General features: G+C 36.8%; 1 pseudogene; it reads left to right on the top strand.

Moving 5' to 3' along the window:
* The first annotated feature begins 225 nt into the window (after positions 1-225).
* Positions 226-12,471, top strand: LOC103096164 (uridylate-specific endoribonuclease-like; annotated as a pseudogene).
* The last annotated feature ends 13,225 nt before the right edge of the window (positions 12,472-25,696 follow it).

Here is a 25,696-nt window from a genome sequence, read left to right as displayed (position 1 = left end):
TTTGATATATTGGTTCGAAATCATGTTTCTGATAAGCGTGATTTGGCTTAGAATTTTTTTCTTATTTAGAAAATAAAATTTTGACCAGTTTGGGTTATATATTCTGAATAAGGCATACATATGTCATCTGTGGGAAAGAAGAGTTCTCAGTGGTTAATGCTGTGTATATTTTCCCTTCACAAGGAAAACCTAACATTTCCATTAGCTGGAATTAAGTAAATGAACATGAAACCATTGCAAGTGTTGAATAAAGTGTTTGTTTTTCCAAAGTATATAATGAACAACCACCACACATAAGTTGAAAATAGGACTTTAAAATACTGCTGTGATTTGATTAGATAAATGCTAAGGCCTATTCTCTTGATTATCTGTTCTAATATCACTTTGGCATAAAGAGCCCTATCTGTCAAATTGTAAGATTATCCTACATCTGGGCTACTTTTACAAAATAAATGTGATTTATGCTGTTTATAACATGCATTATAAAAGCTTGTTTAGTTTTCATGTAACCCTGTAAAATGCACACTAACCTGTTAACACTAAACTTCATGGAAGCTTGTAAGTAACTTCATGTTAGTCTTAGTAACCAAAACCAGTGCCAGCAGAGTTGAAACTTAATGCTTAGCAGAAAAACTCTGGGAAATGATAATTACTTTGATTATGCATTAGATAATTAATGATAAAGACATAAGTAAATGAGTATACTCTGAGTAGGCCTGGTGGAGTGGCTTATCTAATCTTGAAAATTGTACATATACTACAGGCTTTAGTGAGCAATGGAAACCAACATCCAAATATATAAAATATGCATATGAACATATTTCTTTACATGTTTATGTATTTTAATGTCTGAAAAAATTTAAAGGTTGACCGCAATGCTGTACTACCCTACCTACCATTTTCAAAAACTACTATATAGTTCCAAGAAGGTAGGAGGAGAATAACAAAATAAAGCTTCTCATGCAACAGATGTTTCCATCAACAACTTACCTCTGAGGTAAAAAAAATGAGCTTGAAGTATTTTCCCTCCTTTTTAAAATGACTCATCTTTTTTTAAAGCTAGATTAAGAAATTTATAAACTAAACATTACTAAAGTTACTGTTTCTAATTGTAGGAGTTGAATTTGTGTAATTGAGAAATAAAAGATATTAGAGCATATTACAGTTGTTTTCAAGTATTTAACTAGTAATTTAGATTAATATGTATGATCAGGAGGAACATAGATGCCACTTATCATGCTAACGAATTTATATTTGAGTAAGGTGTTTTAAATAAAATCTGCCTTAGTAAGTATTGTATAAAACATTGTAAGGATCCTTTTGGTCAACCTCCCGGGTTGTTTTTTTTTTTTTAAGTTTTCAATCTTTTAAATCATAATGTATTTTTTTTTTTTTGTAATGACCATCAAGCATGAAGCCTAGTGAATTTGGAATCCTTCCTCAGAACATTTCTGGAAGAACTTATGAAATACATAGTTTGTAAGGAGATCAGTGATCCCTAGGAGTCAGCATGATTTCACTAAGCACAAATCATACCATTTTGCTTTTTCAAACAGATTTCCTAGTCTGATGATGATCATGGAAATACCATCGAAATTTATGGATTTCAGCTAGACATCTGATGATATAGCCTAAGGGTAAATTGAAGGGGGGGAATATAGGCTAGGTGATAGTGAATATTGAGTCTCTTTGTAATTGGTTAAACAGCTGGACCCAAGTAATTTTCATGAAGAATCTCTGTTCCTAATGCAGGACTATCCTTGACCCTGGCTTTAACATATTTATCAATGCTGAGGATAGAGATACATATGTTTAGAAATTTGTAGAAATAAACAAACACAGCTGGGAAGAAAAGCTCAAACACTAGATGAGACTATTACAGTGAAAAAGATCTTGACAGACCAAAACAGGACAGTCCTGACAAAATGAATTTTAGTAGAGAATAAGTAAATCTTTATAATATAAATAAACTGAAGAATATAAATTCTTAGATTTTTAAAATTCAGCAACACAAGTAAAGGATGGAGGATGATGCTGAGACAGGAAGGCAAGGCAAGAATAAATAGCTGGAGGGAAGAAAAAGTAAATTTCTATTTAAGAACTTCCATATAACATCTGAATTTATTTCCAGGTTTGCTGGGGGTTTACCTCATTACAAATCAGAGTTATCTATAAGAATGTAGATTCAAAAATGAACTATGGAAGGGTATGATGGAAAAAGAGGCCAAGTTAGCTATGAGACAAAGCAGCAATATTGATATAAGTAAACTAATATTAACACTTGCCTATGTGGTCTTGAACAAGTAACCCGACCTCTCAGTTATTGAAAGAAATTTTTCACAGTATCCTCCAAACTGTATTATCTTTCTGCCTATCCCGAGTAATGAGTATGTATATTCCAAATGTAGATTGCTTTGACTCTTAAAGGAGAAGTAAGAGAATATGAGGGCCACATTCTCAGAAAGAATAAAGTAGCCCTTAAAAGAAGGAAAGAAGTGATTCAAAGAAATAAACAAGAATACAAGATTTTGAAGCATAAAGGAACTCCTACTCTGTACCAGATTTCTGTAGCTTGTAATCCATTCATCAGTGTAATAGCTCTTGAACCAGGATTCTTCCCTATAGCCTAACTTCTGCTCAAAAAGCGTCCCGCAAGGGGAAAGCTGCTGTGACCTCCTGAAGGAGCCCTTTCCTTTCTTGAACAACTGAGCCATCTAACCCTCTTTTCACGTGTCAGCTCTTCAAGTATTTGAAAAGTTATCGGGTATTCCCTTCAGATCTTCACATAGCATAGTCTGGACATCTCACGAATCCCAGTGCCCCCTCCATGAACTGCACCTTCTCTATACGCCTCTTGGCAGGTGGCACCCGGAACTGGGCATATTGCTCCAGATATAGTCCAACCCAGGAAGAGTAGGCAATAAACACATAGAGTTTGCTGTCGAGCATTGGGCTAGTTACTGGGAATACCCCCAAACAAAATAGGCCTGTGTGTGCGCGTGCATGTGTGCGTGCGTGTGTGTGTGTGTGTAAGGTCATGGGAGGGGAGGAGCACTGACAACTGGAGTGATCACGTTGGAATTGGCTTTTGAGCTGAACTTTGAACAAACCAAGTTATATAGTCTCTGAAGTGAGGAGAGGGAAATTCCAGGCAGGAGGACAAGCCATGCGCAGCACAGGGATAAGAGATGGTCTAACACTAATGAGGAGATGCATTTGACGTGTTTGACTGAAGGACTGTAATAGTATATGATGTGAATGAAAAGGTAGGTTGGAACCATGTTGTGGAAGGCCTTTCAAACCGGTGTGTATTTGATGCTAAAGGTAATAGGGGGCTCCTGGTGTTTACTGACCAGGAAAATGGCATGATCAAGCCTAGGCTTCAGGGAAACTGCTGACAGATGGATAGCTGGAAGAGACAATGAGGCTGAAGACTGTGCAACTGCCTCACTTAAATCTAACTCATGAACAAGTCCAAGTCGTCATCGCCCTGTGACGATGTCATTAGTCCTCTTTGAAAATGAAGGATGAACAACAAATGAGCTATGTTTTAGTTAAATTAGGACTCTGGTCCTTAGATTTTAATAAAGTTGATTAGAATTACTTGGATAGGTAAAAGAAGAGAAATAGAGAAAGAATAAGGGCCTCGTCTCATTACTTATGTGGCCCCAGCACGGAAGTTCCTTGGCAGAACACCAGACACTGAGAGCTCGAACACTTCCTGCTTAAGCCCTTTTGTAAGGGTCAAGTTCAGGCTCGTGTACAGAGACGGAGGTCACCCGCATGACCCAAGAAGGAGGGAAGGTAAACTTCCCTTGCATAGCTAACCGACCACATTCCCCATCCTGATGGCAACTTCATTTCCCTGTTTACACAGGCCGTCTCCTCTATTCTGTCCTCATTTTTTTACCCTCAAAATTTGACCCTAAATTTAACCAGTTCAAATTTGCACTCTTTTCTTTTTTTTATTCTTTCTTTGACTGTTCATCTGTTTCCAAACACAAACTGAATTGCTTCTACCATCTGTCCTCTAGTCCTACTTGTTTGCTGCTTAACACCATTGAAATCACATTCTAAAGCTCTTTCAGATCCCTTCCAGTGAGGATACAGAAATGTGTGCTGATGCTTCCCTGCCTTCCCAGTCTGAAACGGCATCCTCTTGCCTGGACCTCCACAAATCTTGTCCCTGGCCCCTGGGAGAGCTAACTCCTAGGGCAAGTTAATACTCATCTTTGCTTTCTTGATTGACGAGTACTCGAGTGAGCATGAATTCAACTAGTCTGCTACATCTAACCTGCCCTAGAATGGACTATAATCACAAGACAATCATCTTGCCATTTGCCTTATAAACAGAGGGCTGAAAATGACTGGTGGAAGAGGAAAACTGAACAAATAATCCAGGAAGAGTCAACACACAACGAACAAGTATTTTGCAGAAAAGAAAATTAGGTTTAAGAAATAAAGTGAAAATAATAAATTATGAGGTCCTCTGGAAGTGACAGTGGAACAACTCCAAGGAGCTTCAGAAAATATGTGAGCATTAAAGGAATTGTTAAATATTTGAAAGAAATGAGAGTTATTAGAGCTTGCAAAGTGAAAATAAAATTAACAAGAAAGAAGAGAATTTAGAGCAAATGACAGAGAAACTATCCAAAGTGATAAATTATCTTAAGAAGATGATAACCCAATTGGAAAGCAAAAATATCAAAGTAGAAAGAAAATCAGTTGAATAAAATTAAAAAATGCCAAGATTGGAAGAATATATGAGAACTCTACAAAATAAGAATACTGAAAAAGATGAAAAAAGTAAGAATTAAAGAAAATCCCCAGTTGTCATGTTATAGGAAGTCATGTGAGAAAGTTAACACACATACTGAAACCAAACAATAAAGTAAGAATGTGGCAATCCAAGAAGTCTTGATAGAAAATTAAAGTTTAGTTTATAAAGGAATGTGGTCAAACTCCAAAACTCCATAAATGTTGCAGGCAGCAAAAAATAAAACAAGGCTTTTACATGCTCAGAAAAATCTGTCAGGATGAAAATGTCACTGGAAAGTGAATTTAAATTTATACCTCATTTTGGCCTCTCAAACAAACTTTTGATTTTAAAGATTAAACAGTTTGTTTTGGGGGCTGAAGCTCTGGCTGTCACCTCCCAGGGTGGGAAGTTTTTTTGTATATATCTTTTGGTTTTGGTTGGAACTAGCACAGACTCTATCTGTAAATAAGAATTCTCTTAGGCAAGGAGATCAGCAGGCTTTAGCCCCCATGCTGGGAAACGCCATGCCCTGGGGAGAAAGTGTACATGCAGGAGACCAGTGAAGCAGGACCTTCCCTCAGGGAGAAAACTCTTCTGTGACAAGGTCAAAACCTGGGGTTTTACCTCCCAACTAAATAAACTGGGGACTTCTAGATTCCACGGAGATGGTACCAAGCCCCTTGGACCATCATTGGTGTTCTGCCATGGGTCCCAATTCCAATTTCTCTTGATGTTACTCAGGCTCTACAGCTGCGTAAATGGAGAACTCTTCTCCAAACTAGCGTATGCTGCATTCATCAGTCTACTCAATAACTACCACCGGCTAACAGGCCAGGGGGGACACTTCCATTCTCAGCACCTTGAGGAACAGGACACTTTTCTTCCAGAGATAATGAAGTCAATAGTCATGAAGGAACTCAATGGTTTCCTCCATCAAAAAAACACATACAGCTCCGAGCAAGAATTTGTCAGTGACAGGAAGAAGATGTGGATGGGGTTGTATTCCCGGGGCCAGGATGAGGGTGACTCCAGTGGCTTTGAACACGTTTTCTCTGGTGAAGTGAAAAAGGGAAAAGTGTCAGATTCCATGGCTGGATCCACTTCTACCTGCAGGAGGAGGGTCTGGTCGACTATTACAGCCACAACTATGACGGGCCGTGGGACTCGTATCCTGATGTGCTAGGAATGCAATTCAACTGGGATGGCAACTTCAAAGAAGTGGGATCGACGTTCATGGGCAGTCCGGAGTGTGAATTTGCCCTCTCTTCCTTGTGCTTCATCAGCAGACCTGGCGGTGTGTGTCATTTGAGCCCCGGGGTGGGGGGGCACCCCCTGGCTATCCAAATCTAGACCTGGGCCACAGTGACCTATGGAAATGGCAAGAAGTACTTTGCCAAAGCCTATATAGTATCTTCTACGGATTAGAGTTCTGGGCAAGGAAAGAATGTGAGGTTCACTGGAGGTCTTCAGGAGCTGTGGTGCCATCTGCCCTGGGCTAGAGTTGGGAGGTATTATACACTGACCTATTTGAAATGGAGTTTTCATCAGAAAAATGGCTGTCAAAGAAGGTTCTCAAGCCTAGAAAAGTCCCAAAAAGAAGAAAGATTTAAATTCGGAAACAATAACAACCAATCCAGAGGAAGATCTGGACCAAAGTCCTCTAGCATTTCTGCAGTGAGGACTAGTGGATGCAATTTATGAGTAGAATATTGATAACTAGGTTTTTTTACACTAATTTGTTTTGGAACAACAATAATAATAGCAATAATACACATGCCTAGATACTAGTCCATTCCACCATTACAGACCTCAAATATATTGGAGAACTCAACAAATAAAACATATTAGAACTAGATCATTATGAACAAATCTGTTGCCCACAATTGCCTAGATATTACACTAGACATAACAATAATTTAAGAACAGTATTTTTAATGTTAGCTACCCCAAATGTTCATAATCTCCAAACTCCATGAAATAAAACTTCTCACAATATGAAAGCCCATAGCAAAGGAGATTAAAATCATGCACGGACAGGATGAGAAACAAATGATCTCTGAGGCCATCTCCATCTTTCAGAGAACCTACAGAAGATGAGCCTACCTCCTAATACTTTTATTCAACTGTAACTAGCAGTTATTTTGTATATCTGTGAAGTAGTCTGTAAAACAGCAAATAGAAGAGAAAAATAGCAAGATACTAACTTGTTCCAGACTGTCTCTAACTGAACTTCCTCAAAAACAAATAAGAATGCCATGATAAAAGAAAAATAATTGTACACTTATTGAGGTCAACCAAAAATCATGTTGCTATCTCACTGGAGCATTATACGTATATACTGAAAGATTTGTTAACAAGCTTTTTGGTGAAACAATAAAGCTTGATATCGTCCACTGACATCAAGTAAGTAATAAGATGTTTTGGTTTAACTCCCTTTTAAGTTGAAGGTGATTTTTAGTTCTATTTAGTACGAATTTCAATGGATTCAGGAATGGACAGTCCATAATGGACTTAAACAATCTCCCTAAAAAATACCATGTTTTATATTGATCCATTCATGTTTATAGATGTTTAGATAGATAGATAGATAGATGGATGGATGGATGGATGGATGGATGGATAGATAGATAGATAGATAGAAAGATAGATAGATAGATAGATAGATAGATAGATGGATAGATGGATGGATGAACGGATGGATGGACGGACGGACGGACAGATGGATGGACGGACGGACGGATGGATGGATGGACAGACAGACAGACAGACAGATAGATAGATAGACAGATAGATAGACAGAGATGTCCATCAATGTTTATTGACGTTTTCTGTGAGACAAGCTGTGACTGCTTTGTATAAAGGACATAAGCTGTATTTTGAGTGTTCTTATCTTTTGTTAGTAGAAATGTCATGCCTTCTGTTAAGAAAGATGAGATCAAGCTTATGCCTGAGAGGAAACTGGGAAAGTGTGTTGCTCATAATCCATGTGTACTGTGAAGTATTTGAGCCAATGATTGTGTAGCTTATCTGGTCCTATTGTTTTATAGTTTTGAAGAAAAGCTAGTTCTGTCAGTTCATTATTCTGACAGTGCACAGTTTTCCATTTCTTATTTGATTCAATGTATATTTCCACTATACAATACATGGAGACAAGTGGGAGTTGTCTATGTCCTTCTTTTGGGGTACCCTTTCACCTGTACCTCCTCAAGCTATTGTAGTAAAGTTTTTGTTTGATGGAAGGTGAAAAAAAAATGTTTAAGTGTACATGCACTGTACAGCTGTCCTGGATTGTCCCATCTTAGTTTTAGCATTCACAAGATCCCCCTCTTGATTGAAGTCCAAGTGCTCTAATCAAAAAGGCTCTGGAAAGGGACATTACAAAGAGCATCAGTTTACAGAAGTGATAGAAAGTGGGACTTTTTCATAGGAATCTCACACTGAGGAGGGGGCTCATGGCTGGCTCTGGGCTGGCTTGGCCTATTCACAGAACAGGTGGCCAGAAGAGCTAGCCAGCCACATAGTTCATTTTCTCTCTCCTGCTTTTTGGCTACTTAATAATACTTATAAAATTAAGATAGTCTCCAGAGAATTTTAATCATTACACATCTCATAAAAAGAAAAAATATAGAAGTGTCTATAATGATAATTTTAAAAACAAAGATTTATACCCCAAATTAACATCACTGGAAACACAATAATGACTGGAAAAAATTGAACTTTGGGCAAAAGGGAATAATCTAGGTCATTTCCTTAAAAGAAACCATAGATCAGGGGAGTATCAAACATGCAAATTCACCTAACAGGGAGGAAAGGCCAATTAGATAATGGGAAACTAAATAACTAATGTTTTCTTTCTACTAGCACCAGACTGAATTTTAAAAACAGAAACGGGACTATCATAGATCACTGTACACAAAAAAAGGGCTCAGCCATACACTTCTCTTAGCCCTGACAGTCACAGGAGGAGGCAGGACCAGCACATCACCTGGACACAAGCATTAAGATAGTTATTCAGTAGGCTTCAAATCAATATGAATTCCATAATCTCACAGGAGTCTGTTAGGGCATAACAAGGAACAACCAATTCCTGGCTGAAGATGATACAAAGAGAAGAAAAGTCCGGATTTGAGAGAGGATGGGACTTTATGTCAGCCATTGTATCAGGGCTGACAGTGGCATCCAGATTATGGAGGATCTGGGACCAAGCAGGACCCATTCCAACCATATTCTAGGACCAAAAGAGATGGACCCGAGCATAAATTTCCAAAACAAGGAGTCAGAAATTTGAGGAAACAATAAAACACAAAACCCAATGAAGAAATGTAGTGGATTAAGAGGATAATTGATAAACAAGCATTTATTAAGATATAAAATATTAGGACTCTGACATTCCTAAACCATGTAGATACAAAGAATAATACAAAGTTCCTCCCCTGACCAAAGCCAATGGAGAGGGAAGAGGCATAAATATATGCAAGGTCTAGACAGAGTAAGTGGAAGATAACTTTAGAGAAGGCATTATTAGCTAAGGCAACCAATGAAGGCCTCCTAGCTTCTTGCTAAGAATTGCATTTGAGCTCAGAGGAAGGACTCCAGATATTCTTAGACATGGAGGCGAAGGCAAATATTCTGGGCTGGTTCTGGGAAGTAGGGGAAGGAAACCACTGCAGAGACTTGAGATAGGAAATGTAGTGTTAGAGAATCAGCAATTAGAACCTTATATCTGGGCTATGAGTGGGTAGTGGGGAAGAAAAGTGGAAAAGTAGTGTAAATTTTAAAATTTAATCTCTAATAATAAAAATATTATATTTAAGGAGGTTTATTAAATGATCATTAGAAATCAAGGAATAAAGAGGATACGAAATAAAAACCAAGTGCCCATGGCTGGTTAGCCATTTTCAAAATTTCCCCACCTTACCACCATCTCCGCCGATGATACATCATGCCAAAGAGAAGAAGGACCTCAATACCCACTGAATTTATCCCTCGGTCTACAGGAAATACAATATGACAGGAAGTCAGTGGGCTCCTAGGAAATGCAGTTTTTAGGGTAACGTTTCCAATTACATATTCCCCTCTGAGATCTGTGGAAGACTGGTCTCTCCAGTGGATCTTGTAAACATAGCCAACTTTTAAATTACAATAATTTGGAAATAAAGGAGAAAAAGAACAAAACCAATGATTGCTAGGTGCATTGACAAAAAGCCAATTATGGGGTAGTCCCCTTTGGCATAAAAGTATACATACAAAACAAATGCATTCAACCCCACACAGTTCAAAACACTATATCCCAAAGTTCACTCTGGATCTTTTGGTGTAGCATGTGGTCTGTGGAGGCATCTTCATGGTGCCTTCTCCAAAGAGTTCACTTTCTGGATTCAGAGAGGTAGCATTTTTCTTAACCTAAATTTACTTTCAAAAAGTATTTAAACTTTGCAATTTAAAATAATAATAATTATACATACCCCCCCAAAGAGGGTGATTGGAAAACAGGAATCACTTGATGATTCATCAAGTCTCATAACTCAACTGATTTATGAGATATGTGAATCAATTGGCAAGAAAAATAAAAAATATCAAAAAATCCAAATAAAAAAGAAAAGATAACTTCTGGATGAAATATAGACTATCAAAGTCTTATGTGTGAAAATTCCAAGTAAAAGAAAAATAAATCTGTAATAGATCCTTGAATCAGGGCCCAATTAAAGTGATATCTATCCCACAAGTCTGTAGGACAAAATATTTCACTTGCCCATTTGCAGCCAAGACTATAAAAAATGCTGTATTATAAGAGAGAAAAAAGGACTGATAGGGAAGTGTCATTCCCTAGTCTGATTTTACCTTCACTCTCAGGGATAGGGAAGCCAGACTTATCGAGCTGGGAGGAAGATATATAGAGCTCGATCTTCGATAGAGAAAGGGACATTAGACACACCAGAATGCAATTTGTAAAAAATAGTTGTAAGGTAGTTAGGAATTATTTTATGACTACTATGGACCTTGAAGACTTAAAAAGAATGTCAGTTTATGCTTTTGAGGGACATAAGGAAAAGGAGAAGGAGAACACTGATTTAGTAGAAGCATTAGGGAAGGAAATAAAGGAATTGACTGCTAAACAGGGTGAGAAAGATAAAGAGAATGCAACTTCAGTAGAGATATTGAGGATGGAAATAAAAGAATTAACTGAAACAGTTGGAAAGGCAAAGCAAAAAGAGATCATAGCTCCCTTACATGAATCCACAAAACAACCAATAAAATGATATTTTTGTGGGAAAGTGGGTCATCTAGTTATGAATTGTAAGAAGAGAAATGAGGAAAATAGGAATAGAAGTTTCAGGAATAATGATAATAATAGGAGGAATGGTTATTTGGATGAGGCAAATCAAGACTCACCCAAACATCTGAACTCAGTGTGGGAACTCCCCGCAGTATGGGGGACCCTAGAGGTATGGACAAAGGGATTGTGATGACTGTTGGCACTTGGGAGGAGAAGGAACCTCAAAGAGTCTGGAGGTGAATTTTAAGCATTTTCATACCTCATTGCCTTATTGATGTTAACTGTTTCAGTTTGTTCCCTTCCCCAGAATGAAGAAGTCTGTTACACAATTCTAAATACAAGATGTTAACCACTTCATAAGTTATCAAAATTGAAATATTCTGTTATGTTGTCTTTATTTGTATCTCCCCTATGATTGTACTGAAGAATATCTTTGTAAAAAGCCTGTAGACAACATTTTTCCCCTTTTTTTCCTTTTTTTAATTGTCACACAGAGCTGATGGATAGACTTCATCAAACTGATTTTAACCTGTATACAAGTTTTGGGAAATTAATTGTCTAATAATTTAAATTGATTTTAATGGGTCTTCAGAATTGATTTTCAGATATCTGGGAACATCCCTACCTCTAACTGATCATTTATTTGCTTGCCTCTGAGTTGTTTGTAACAAAAGTTATGGGTCCATTTGTAACTGAAGTACAGTGCAATGGCATTGTTATATTTCCCATCTCTGCATTTATTGTGAATGTAATGGATGAGATATCTGCAGTGATTTTTACTTTTTAGACCTCGGCTCCACATGAAAATGGGTGGGACATAACACTGTTACAGTCTTATACCAAGAGGGAGGGAGGTGCCCAAGTGGCTTAGTTAACCTGTGATGTGTCACAATCTCATCCAGTAGGTGGGAATGATTTTTTTTTTCCTGTGAAGCCTTGTAGCTTTGAAATGGATTTCTTATATTTGTAACTTTTCATCAACTGTACAGAGGTTTTTCTAGGTTTCTCTCCTACCAGATTTTGGAATGATGCTAATAATAGACTTTGTTAAAAATATCTCATCCAAGGTTGAAAAATTGGATAAATCTGTAGAACTTGTGACAAATACTCATGTGTTCATAGGTTTTTCGATGTCACACAGCAAGTCATGTGAATCCTAATGATAGTTGGTTTTGCTATTGTCATTAATGGGCTCTAATAATTTTGGGGATTTTGGTACTTCTTAGAATCTGGATTAGTTGTTGTACTGCTGTTTTTAAAATGCTTTTACCTGGTGAAGAAATTATGTACACTCACACTGTGGATTCTGGCCAAGTTAAGAGGGATATAAATCTCATTTTTGAGTGAGCACTTTTTGTGTTGTGCCTCTGCTTGATTAATACGTTGTCACATGGAATGTGAACTGTGAAATAATGATTTAATTTTTTTTTCTCTTCATGTTTGTAATGGGATATTCGACTCCCCCCCCCCATCCTTGGTGATACTTGAAATACATGAAGTCAATATTAATGTTTTTTACTTGAAGGATAAAGTTTACAGTATAAGTTTACAGTATCTATTAGCCCTAGTAACTATGCATACCCAAAGGCTTTAGACTATGGAAACCTGCCATACATTGGTAAATGTTATGCAACTTTGTTTAATGATTATGTCTGATTCCAGGAGAAGGGAACAAAAGAGCCAATATACAATGCCAAGTAGCATAAGGTCAAAACAGACCAAACCCAGTCCAGGGAGGATTGTTGAATTTCTATGCCAATATGAAAGGACTTGAACTTAGTATTATGTAAAAATTAAATTTGTCTCTAGTAATAGAAATATTATATTTTATGAGGTTTATTAAAGATTATTAGAAATAAGAAATACAAAATAAGAAAACCACGTGCCTAGGGCTGATTAGCCCATTCAAAAACTTACTTACTACATCTTACAAAAGCCAAATACAACGAAGGTGTAGAAGAGGTGAGGTAGGCATTACTGCCAGTTTAAATACTAATTGTGATCTCACCCAGGTGGAGACTCAGGTGAGATTATAGGGAATTCTGGGAAATACCAAGGACTTCTGGGGATTGAAGTCTAGTGTTCAAATCTCCATTTTATAATGAGAATCAAGGTTGCAGTGCTTGACATATGTTAAGATGCAGGATTCCCTTGTACCACACTCCATGTGCAGTATTCTGAGTCAAGGAACTCAGTTTGACTATCATCCTGGCTTTTAAAAGAACTTTCATTTAAATATTTTCCTTCTTACTCCTTTCATCTTCTGACTCTCACTGAGACCTGATTCTCTCATGATGAGACAAGATTCCATGGACAGCACTGGTTGCACTTTAACTTGTTCTCTCCAACTCACTGGGTCAGGTGGAGTAATTGAAATATTCCTTTTCCCCCTTTGGCACTGAGAACTCTTGCTCTACTACCATCATTTGACAACCTCTCCTCAGATCTGGGGTTTCCTCAATCCCTTTATACCCACTTGATAAACATCCTAGTAGCTGCTGTCTACCAGCCTCTAAGATACGCCCCTTCTTTCCTCAATGAGTTTAGTGACTGGCTTAGAGTGTTTCTCTCCTCCTCAACTCCTGCCCTCATACTAAAGGACCTTTACTGAAAGATTGATACTTCCTCAAATATCCCTCAAATAACCTCTACTAGATCATTTCCAGTGACCTATTCTTACACCCTGCCTCAGCTGCACCCAGAGGTGATCATACTCTTGAACTTGCAATCACCCCAAAATACTCTTGTTTTTATGAAATCTGGAAGTCTCTTATCTGATAACAATCTGCTGTCATTCTTTGTCTTCACATGACCTCCAATCTTTTACTCCTTATTTCTTTTTTAGACCATCAATCCTGTACTTTCCCAGTTGTGACTTTTTAAGGAACCAGTTAAACTCAATAGCATCCTCTTCTCTTCAATCCCTTGCCCCATTATGCTATCAAACATCTTGCCCTCACTGGCTCAGCCCTGACTTTCTCCAGCCATCATCTTTCTTCACACCTACTCATGTGCTGTTTTATGAAGTTGGAGAAAATCATGAATCCATGTTTACCGGATTTACTACCAATTTATATTATGCAATCTCAAATGGGCCACCACTGCAGTAAAGCAACTTTTTTTAATAATCTCTCTAATTGAGTTGCTATTCCTCTCAGCATGAAAGCTTTCCTGTAACCTTTTCATCCCTCCTCAAACTTCCTGTAGCTATTGTACCTCCACCTTTTCAGTTAAGAACCTTGCCTAATATTCCAAAATAACTTGGATATGTTAGACTTTGTCCCCCCACCCCAAAGATACACAAAACAAGATTAAGCTCTATTTTGCATCACAACTCTTCAGATATTTAAGACAACAATCAAATCTCCTCCCATCTTCTATGTTAACGTTAACATTTCTAGTTCCTTCACCTTGCTCTGTAGTTTTACGGGGAATTCTTTCCGATAGAGAGATTGCACCAACATTGTCTTCTAGATCATTCTAGTTTCTGAATAGTTCAACATGTTAAAGGCTCCGTGAACTCACAGATGTAGCTGCTCCCTCTGATCCTGTAGACTACAAACTACCCCTGCCTTTTCTTCCTATGTAACTTTCTTCCATATTTTTCCACAAATCCTCCACAGGGAACCCATCCCCAATTTTGGGGGGAACCTTTTTCCACCTCTCTTGATAATGCATGTATTTCAGTGTTTCATCTTGCCTGGCTATCTGCCACCCGACTAGTGAGACCTTCATAAAGAATGATTTTGGTTTGGGTGTACATGACTACTCCAATGGATGTGGTTAGGGGCAAAGAGTATGAATTCTGACTTAAACATACATTTTCAATGCCTATAAAACATCTAGTTTGAAATGCCCAATAGGCTATTATTATTATTAAATATATCCATTCATATGTATATAATACACATACACTATATCTGCGATTTACTTGGTGTAGGACATTTCCAGGGACCAACAAATGTTATACAACTTATGTTCTAATAAAGTTGCCCAAAGCACTGAAAAATTAAATGATTTGTTCAGGATCACATAGTCAATTTGTGTTAGAAGTTGGAATTAAATCCAGATCCTCCTGACTTTAAGAATGGCTCTCTACCTACTATGCTATGCTATATCTACTTCACTGTGTCTGTGTGTCTGTGTCTGTGTCTGTGTGTGTATCCAAGAAAGCAGCAATGTTATTAGTTAGTAATAACAAGTTCCAATATTTTCCCACTTTGTATCTTACCCTATTTCAGATACTCTGAGTCCTAGCATGTGCTCATCTCTTCTTCGGCTCTTTCCCCCATCTTGGTCTCTTTGTTGGCACTTCTACCCTCTTTATAAGAACAAGGAAAACTGTGATATTAGAGTCAAAATGTGGCAGCCCTTGACAGTGAACGTTTATCATAGGAAATTTTACAGATATTTTCTATCCTCTGTCTCTTTGTTGTTGTCCACTTCCATCTTTAAAATACCCCCCAGGTATTTTGATTAGTTGGATCTCCCAGCAAGTTATTGTCTTCCACTCCTAGTCTCAGTTTTAGGAGGCTTCTCATAATCTTCCACAGACAAGCTGACATTCTAATCTGATGTGGTCCTTGGCTGCTTTCTCTTTCTTCATGGCATATAAGTAGTGTTCATCAGACTAAAATGGCTTACAGGCTCTTTTGGTCTTTGTGGCAAATGATTTTGTCAATTAAACTTCTACATGGAATTCTAGTTGTCTTCAACATCTTTCCCTCTCTTCATATATCTATATGTGTGTGTCTCTCTCTATAAATGTATGTATATGTATACATATATTCAATTTGGGGGCATTATAATCATTTGAGTAGTCAAAATGAACTTGTTTTAATTGTATGACATGTCTTATTCTCATTTCTCTAGCTTTATATTCTTTTGGACCTTTGCCCTAACAAGATGATAGTGTGCACATAGCTGATTCAGAAATGACTCACATTAGTAACCTGTAATTCCCTGCCTGTCAAAAGGTGATCATTTTCATTGTTGGTGATGTTGGCTAGTTCTTGCCATGCCCAGTTCCCCCTGGGCTTTTTTTTTTCTTGATTCATAATTGTGTAAGGTCATTACTTTTGATCCGAATCTTCTAATATATTTTCATTACCCTTTATTATTTCCTATTTTACGTCGAAGTAAATGAGTATCAAATTATATATAGATCGAATATAGAGTCTTATTGGATTCTTAATTAAGCTTTTATTGATATTTTTTATTATTTTACATCACCATAATTTTCTCTTGTATTCTTCCCCCTTCCTGGAGAGCTATACTATATAACAAATAGTATTTTTTACAGATCAACAAAAAAGGGAGTGGGGCAGGAATCAACCTAAATGAGCAATATCAAAACAGTCTGAAAATATGAGCGGTGTATAACATTTGTGTGCCTCTCATCTTTGTAATGAGGTGGCTTGAGTATCATTTCTTTTCTTTTGAACACATTTATTATTAAATAAAAATTCCAAATTAAAAAATAAATAAAAATGTAAAAAGAACATAGTTGTTATTCATTATTTTAAAATTTCATTCATTCATTCATTTATTACATTTAAGTACTCAGTTAACTCCCTCCCTCCTTCCCCTCCCTGCACTATGGAAAGCATCGTTTGATAAAAATATGTATGTATGTATAAAACTATTTCTTACTTATTTCTATTTATCAGTTCTTTTTCTAGAGATGGACGTTCACAAATCATTCTTCAAAGAATATTTCTGTTGCTTTAATGATACCTTCTCTGATGGGAGGAGGGAGGAGAGGGAGGGAGTTAACTGGGTATTTTAATGTAACAAACAAACTAACAATTCATTTAAAAACTAAATAACATGAAATGGAGCTGCTCATGCTAAGTTAACATACATATTCTCACTACAGTATACTCTTTCTCCAACTTGACTTTCCCATGACTAGACAGTCACAGGTAATATAACATTCTCTGTTCACTTCTTATACCTATTCATTTCCTGTATCTTCATTTTTTAGGCTCAATATCAAGAGGCCAAAGATTAGCTAGTGATAAAAATATAAACAAGGACAGAGAGCCAAACTTCTATCCAAATGCTAGGAACCTTACTGACTGAGATTTCCAATTATATTACATATAATTATATTAATTACTTTTTTGTATAAAAAAAACCTATATAAAATAGAGAAATGGATCTTGTGGACTTGAAGGCCATTATACTGCCCATAGGCTAAAAGCCAAGCTAATCGATATAATTGATAGAGTAACTGATTAAATCTCCAGGACAGAAAGGTTATAGACAATGACAATATCCTGAGAAGATTAAAACCCAAGTGAAATCCCAAGAAGAACACAAGAAAGGCCTACAAAGAATTCAGATCTCTTCCCTTCCTCCACCTCTACTTTCTCTAGCAGAGAGGAAGGATCAAAAAGAATTGAGTGTCAGCCAGGCAGCTCCTACTCCATAGCAACACTCAACAGTGCTACTTATTAAAATTGATTTGATTTAAGGATATTAGTAAGGCAATAGAAAATAACTAATGGTCAAGTAATATAATTAAGTGGATCTTTTTAGATACTGCTATATTGTTGGTTCTAAGTACTAAATAAAAACAATTAACTCTTGGGAATGCATTATCATGTGTAAAGACATAATTTAGCCTCTCAAATTTAATTCACAATTTATCCAAAAAGAGTCAGTCTTTTGATCAGAAACATTTAACAATATGGTAAGGTTATAACTGTCACCTTAATTAGGAAAACAATTTTACAAATCTAATCATATTCTCTGGGTACAGGTGTATTGCTGTATTTTAAACATAAAAATTGGAGTGATTATAAACAAGTTTCTTAAACATCTTTGAATTATCATATTAGCCCAAATGGTAAGGGTCACATACTATAAAAGAATATGATATTATTTTTAATGAAATATAAAATTTCATGATATAAATTTCTCTTATCTAATTAAAACTGTTAAAAGTTAGAACTCATAGATATTTGATGCAAAGCTTCCCCCCCTCACTCAACTGCCTTCCTTCTTATTGTAGTGTCCTAGTTACTTTTTCCAAGTAAAAGCTTTTCAATTTCATGTAATTAGAATTATTCATTTTTCTTTTGTAATTGACTCTTACTTGTTTGATTTAAAATTCAGTCCCTACCCTATAGCTAGAAAAGATATATACTCTGATTCTATTCTATTTTCTTAAGTGGTATTATAGACTTCCAGGTAAGCATGGATGCAGAGTAGACCTGGCTTGCTTCCTCTCCTCAGACCCAACGACACAGATGACCTCAAAAGACCACCCCCCCAAAAAAAACAACTTTCCTCATAAGAATGGAGGGACCCCACACTAAAGTGCAGGACTGTCGGTAGATGGGATTCCAGCATTTCCACAATATAAGGGAATGAAAAGTTGACCTACCCTCCCCCACCCACCACACCTACGGGAGCCAGAGTTTAAGTTGGCACTGGCCAGAATCAACAAGTGAGGGAGGGGCACCCCAGGATTGAACAATGGGAAGCCTCAGGTCTGGGGACTAAGACCACCAAGGACCCACTCATGTGAGTAGTAACACCCGAAACCCCAGCAGGCAGGCAAGGGGAAATCAGATCTCAGGTACCAAGAAGTAGCATGCTATAATCAACAAGTGTGCAAAGGGATCCTCTGAAGTAAGCAAGGGGCACCCACAGGTCTTGGGAATTAACTAAGATCACCAAAGACATACACTTGAGAGCAATAACACCCGAAATGCCAGCAGGCAGGGAAGGGCAGACCCTGGGCTCCTCCAGGAAGACAGCACAGCTGCAGAGAACCGAGAATTAGCCCAAGGCTAATGCCTTGATCAATAGACCCTTACAATGAGAGCAAGTCCTCCTCACTCAGATTTCTGACTGGAAAGGGTAGAAAAAAAAAACAACAAAAACATAGAGATGGCAAACAGTGCACAGGAACAACAGCCTCCCAACACCAAGAAAAGAAAGAAGAAGGGGGTGACTTTGGATACATTTTATGGAGGGAAAATACAAAACACAGAGGAAATAGGGAGTATAGACAACAAGGAAATGTCACTAATCAACATGTATGCACCAAATGGTATAGATCAACAGGCCATCAAAGAACTCCCTAAGGAAAAAATCCCCAGGGCCTGATGGATTCCCAAGTGAATTCTATCAAACATGCAAAGAACAGTTAATCCCAATACTACAAACTATTTGACATAATAAGCAAAGAGGGAGTTCTATCAAATTCCTTTTATGACACAAACATGGTACTGATTCCAAAGCCAGGAAGGTCAAAAACAGAGAAAGAAAACTATAGGCCAATCTCCCTAATGAATATAGATGCAAAAATCTTAAATAGGATACTAGCAAAAAGACTCCAGCAAGTGATCAGGAGGATCATCCACTATGATCAAGTAGGATTTATACCAGGAATGCAGGGCTGGTTCAATATTAGGAAAACCATCCACATAACTGACCGTATCAACAAGCAAACCAACAAAAATCACATGATTATCTCAATAGATACAGAAAAAGCCTTTGATAAAATACAACACCCATTCCTATTAAAAACACTAAAAAGCATAGGAATAGAAGGGTCGTTCCTAAAAATAATAAACAGTATATATCTAAAACAATCAGCTAACATCATCTGCAATGGGGATAAACTAGATGCATTCCCAATAAGATCAGGAGTGAAACAAGGATGCCCATTATCACTTCTATTATTTAACATTGTACTAAAAACACTAGCAGTAGCAATTAGAGAAGAAAAAGAAATTTAAGGTATTAAAATAGGCAATGAGGAGACCAAGCTACCACTCTTTGTAGATGATGTGATGGTCTACTTAAAAAATCCTAGAGAATCAACCAAAAAGTTACTTGAAATAATCAACAACTTTAGCAAAGTTGCAGGATACAAAATAAATCCGCATAAGTCATCAGCATTTCTATATATCTCTAACCCATTTCAGCAGCAAGAATTAGAAAGAGAAATACCATTTAAAATCACCCTAGACAAAATAAAATACTTAGGAATCTATCTCCCGAGACAAACACAGGAACTATATGAACACAACTACAAAACACTCTCCACACAACAAAAACTAGACTTGAGCAATTGGAAAAACATTAACTGCTCATGGGTACAATGAGCCAATATAATAAAAATGACCATCCTACCCAAACTTATCTATATATTTTGTGCCATACCCATTGAACTTCCAAAAAATTTTTTACTAATTTAGAAAAAACCATAACAAAGTTCATTTGGAAGAACAAAGGATCAAGGATATCCAGGGAAATAATGAAAAAAATACAAAAGAAGGTGGCCTTGCAGTCCCAGATCTCAAACTCTATTATAAAGCAGTGGTCATCAAAACAATTTGGTACTGGCTAAGAGACAGGAAGGAGGATCAGTGGAATAGACTTGGGGTAAGTGAACTCAGCAAGATAGTATATGACAAACCCAAAGATCCCAGATTCTGGGACAAAAACCCACTATTTGACAAAAACTGCTTGGGAAAACTGGAAGACAGTGTGGGAGAGATTAGGTTTGGATCAACACCTCACACCCTACACCAAGATAAACTCAGAATGGGTGAATGACTTGAACATAAAGAATGAAACTATAAGTAAATTAGGTGAACACAGAATAGAATACGTCAGACCTGTGGAAAGGGAAAGACTTTAAAACCAAGCAAGAGCTAGAAAAAATACAAAATGTAAAATCAATAATTTTGATTACATCAAATTAAAAAGATTTTGTACAAACAAAACCAATGTAACCAAAATGAGAAGGGAAGGAACAAATTGGGAAACAATTTTCATAACAAAAACCTCTGACAAAGGTCTAATTTCTCAAATTTATAAAGAGCTAAATCAATTGTACAAAAAATCAAGCCATTCTCCAATTGATAAATGGGCAGGGGACATGAACAGGCAGTTTTCAGCCAAAGAAATCAAGACTATTAATAAGCACATGAAAAAGTGCTCTGAATCTCTTATAATTAGAGAGATGCAAATCCAAACAACTCTGAGGTATCACCTCACACCTAGCAGATTGACTAACATGACAGCAAAGGAATGTAGTGAATGCTGGAGGGGATGTGGCAAAGTTGGTACATTAATTCATTGCTGGTGGAGTTGTGAATTGATCTAACCATTCTGGAGGGTAATTTGGAACTATGCTCAAAGGGCAATAAAAGACTGCCTGCCCTTTGATCCAGCCAAAGCACTGCTGGGTTTGTACCTCAAAGAGATAATAAGGAAAAATACTTGAAAAAAATTATTCATAGCTGCGCTCTTTGTGGTGGCCAAAAATTGAAAAATGAGGGGCTGCCCTTCAATTGGGGAATTGCTGAATAAATTGTGGTATATGTTGGTGATGGAATACTATTGTGCTAAAAGGAATAATAATATAGTGGAGGAAATCCATAGAGACTGGAACAACCTCCAGGAAGTGATGCAGAGCGAAAGGAGCAGAACCAAGAAAACATTGTAAACAGAGACTGAAACACTGTGGTACAATCGAATGTAGTGGACTTCTCCATTACTGTCAATACAATGTCCCTGAACACTCTGCAAGGATCTAGAGGAAAAATACTATCCACAAACAGAGGACAAATTGTGGGAGTAAAAACACCAAGGAAAAGCAACTGCTTGACTACAGGGGTTGAGGGGACATAATTGAGGAGAGACTCTAAATGAACATCCAAATACCAACAACATGAAAATGGGTTGGAATCAAGGACTCATGTGATACCCAGAGGAATCATGCATCGCCATTGGGAGGGTTGGTGGGGGGAGGGGGGGAAGAAAAGAAAATGATCTTTGTTTCCAAGGAATAATATTTGAAAAATGACCAAATAAAACAATGTTTAAAAGGGGGGGAGTGGTATTATATTCAGGTAATGTCCCCATTCTTAATTTATTTAGAACATGGGTGTAAAATGTTGATCTTAATGTAATTTCTGCCATACCATTTTCCAGTTTTCCCAGAAATTTTCATCAAATAGAGAATTCTTGCCTAGTTAATTTACATTGGGGGGGGGGGGTTCAACTACTTCTGATTCTTTGTTGTTTAGTCTGTTCCACTGATCTATTTTTCACTTTTTTAACCCTTACCAAATAGTTTTGATAACTACAGCTTTATAATATGGTTTAAGTCAGAAACAGCTATTCTCTCTTCATTTCTACCATTTTTCATTATTTGTCCTAGAAATTTTATTCCACTAAATGAAACCTGTTTCTCTTTTATATAGTTGTTTGTTTGTTTGTTTTTTGCAAAGTATCCTTTTAGTTATTTGGTATAGTACTAAATCTGCAAATTAATTTAGATAATACTATAATTTTTTATTGTACTGTCATGGTCCAGCCATCAGCCCAAATATTTCTCTAATTCTTTAAATTGTTCTTTTATTTCTTTAATGTTTACTATGGAATTGTATTTAGACAATTATAGAGTGTGCTTTGATATACTGAATCCCAGATACTTCATGCATTTTGTAGTTAATTTCCTAAGAACTTACCTTTCTATTAGAAAGGAACAGGTTTATTTTGTAGCCAGTAACATTAATAAAGCCATTAGTTATTTCTTTATTAATTCCTTGGGAATTTTAAAGTAAATCTTCATATCATTAATAAATAGGTATAGTTTTATAACCTCTTTATCTTTATTTTTTAATTTTGTTTCTCTTCTTTTATTGTGGTTGCTTACATTTCAAAGAACTATATCAAATCATAACAAGGAAAAGGGGCATTCTTGGCTTATATCTATATATGCTGAGAAAGCATCTAGTGTTTCCCCATTGCATATAATGTTAGCTGTGAACTAGTAACCTCTGCAGCATTTGAGGTACCTCCCTACAGACCAAATTGAATCCTCACTGGTAATAAAGAATTTGACAAAAACTCCCTATGCCGTGAGTCATTTTAGCTATAATTGCTGCATTACAATGAGCTAAAGCTCACCAGGACAACTTCTGTCTTAAGATTTCCTTGAGTCCAGTCAGTAAGCATTTATTAAACTGACTTTTGTCTTGCCATTGGACTTTGATGGCCCTGGAAGAAAGAGTAAGGTTGGCAGGAGACTTTGTGCCTCATTTAAACCCAACTCATGAGCAGGTCAAGGCATCCCCTGTGATGTCATTAGTACTCTTTGACATGAAGGGCGGACAATAATTAAGTACCTATTATGTACCAAACTCCATGTTAAATGTTAGAGATGCAAAGAAAAGCAAAATCAGTCCCTGCTCTCAAGGAGCTCACAGTAAAGTAGAAGAGATGACATGCATATAGCTAATTACAAGTAAGAAAAATGCAGAATAAATTGATGATCTTAGAAGGAAAGCAGTAACATGAAGGAAGACTAGAATGTGGGGTTTTATCTGAGACTTTAAGGAAGATGAAAAATCCAGGAAAGAGGCAAAATTGGAGAACATTTCAGGCATGGAAGACAGCTAGTTAAAATACATGTAGTCAAGAGATGGAGGGTCCTGTTCAAGGAACAGCAAAGAAGCCAGTGTCACTATACATGGAAGAAATTAAAGTATAAAAAGATTGGAAAGGTAGGAAGGGGTCAGGTTATAAAATGCTTTAAGAGCCAATAGAGGATTTTATATTTGATCCTAGGGGTAATAAAGAGTCACTGGAGTTTACTGGAAAGGAGACGATTTGTTCAGACCTACACTCTAGGAAGATCACTTAAGCATGGACTAGAGTGGAGAAGAAGTGGAATTGAGGCATGGAGATCAACCAGCAGGTTGTTGCAATAGTCCCAGTCATTAAGTGATGAGGGTCTTTGTCAGAGTGGTTGCATTGCCAGGAGGGCAGAAGAGTATGTATACAGGAGATGTTACCAAGTTAGAATCAACAGGATTTGGCAACTGATTGGAGTGGATAAGGACCAGATGGAGAGAGAATGAGGAGTTACCTTGGCTGCAAGCCTGGATGACTAGATGATAGTGCCCTTGACAATAATAGGAAAGTTAGGAAGAGGGGATTGTTTTGGGGGGGAAGATGAGTTCAATTATACACATGTTGAGTTTAAGATGTCTATGATACATCTAGTTTGAAACGCCCCATATGCAGTTGAAGGTGTGAAACTAAGGTCAAAATAATAGATCAATTAATAGACAAATAGATCGATTACTCAAATAGACATGAGAATCACTTGCAGAGAGATGATAATTGAATCCAAGTCTTCAAGTATGCCAAGGGCTATTGTGTGAAAGGGTGATTAAAATTCTGTTTGGCCCTTGAGAGCAAAATTAGGATCAAAGTGTGGAAATTATAGAATAATCCCACTTGAAAAAGGACACAATTTATTAATAATTAGAGCTAACTAAAATTGGAAATAACTTCTTGAAAAGGTTGTAGACTTCCCTTCACTAGAGGTCTTTGAGCAAAGACTCAAATTTTCTCATTGATTTTTATGATACATAGACTATATTCTTGTTTTAAGTTTTGTCTTGATATGTCTCAGAATTATTCCTTGGAACATATTATTTTCCCATTAGTATGTATCTGTGTGTCTAAATCACAGCCCCTTTCTGGAAGACAGCTATCATATTCCCCATTAGGGTTCTCTTTTTCATGCCAAATATCTCCATTTCCTTCAACCAGTTCGTATATGGCACCATTTCCAGACCATTTGTTATCCTGTTCATCTTCCCCTGGACACTCTCTAGCTTAACTATCTAAAATATGGCACCTAAAACTTAATATAGTCCTTTAGATGTGGTCTGACCAGACAATTTAGAAGGACTAATGCTAGAAGTTATGTGAGATTGCTTTTTTGGTGGAGAGGAGTTGCTGTATCACACTGTTGAATATTATGAAACTTGTGATTAACTAATATTGTCAGATTTTTTTTCTGGACAAACTATTTTCTAACTGTATCTTCACCTTCTACTTATAAAGTTGAGTTTTAAAAACATAAGGACAAGAATTTAAATTTATCTTTATACAATTTTATCTCTTTAGGCTTTGTGCAGTATTTTAGTCCAAGAGTGAGCAAACCACAACCTGGAGATCAAATCCAGCTCTCAGTCTGTTTTCATTAAGTTACAGTTATTGGCAAGCAAAAACAGGCTGCAGGCTGGATTTGACCCACTGACTGTAGGATTGTTCTTATCGATTAAAATCATTTTGGGATCCTGACTCTGTCTTCTGGGCAGTTAACTGTACTTACCAGTTTTCCATCATCTAAAAAATGAGTAAGTATGTCATCTATGTCTTTGTCCAAGTCATTGATAAAAATGCTAACTAGCACAGATCTCTGGAGCCTGGCACTAGAGACCCACATCCAAATTGACATTGAGCCATTACTTACTTTTCTTTGAGTCTGGTCATTCAGCTGGTTCTAAATCAATACCATTTATATAATAATCTAGGCCACCAATATTGTCCTATTCATAATCTGGCACTTTTATAGAGCTTTATTTAAAACATGCAGATTTATTAATAATGAGCTATCATTTGGGGATCTCAGTACAAATAATTCAAACGAATGTATAAAGTTGATTTGTTACAGTGCCAATTCATGCCACCTCAGGGAAAATTCTGAAGAAGCTTAAATGGATATTTTTTTATCATCTTTCTTTCTTTATTAGTAAGAAAATTTGCATGAAAGAATTTTTTTTTGTGTTATTAGTCAGTTGCTTCAATAAAAGTCATAATTCTCCATT

This window comes from Monodelphis domestica, chromosome 3 (assembly GCF_027887165.1).
Source record: "Monodelphis domestica isolate mMonDom1 chromosome 3, mMonDom1.pri, whole genome shotgun sequence".
NCBI classification, from domain to species: Eukaryota; Metazoa; Chordata; class Mammalia; order Didelphimorphia; family Didelphidae; genus Monodelphis; species Monodelphis domestica.
The sequence above is the reverse complement of the archived record's forward strand: the minus strand, read 5'-3'. Positions and strand labels throughout refer to the sequence as shown.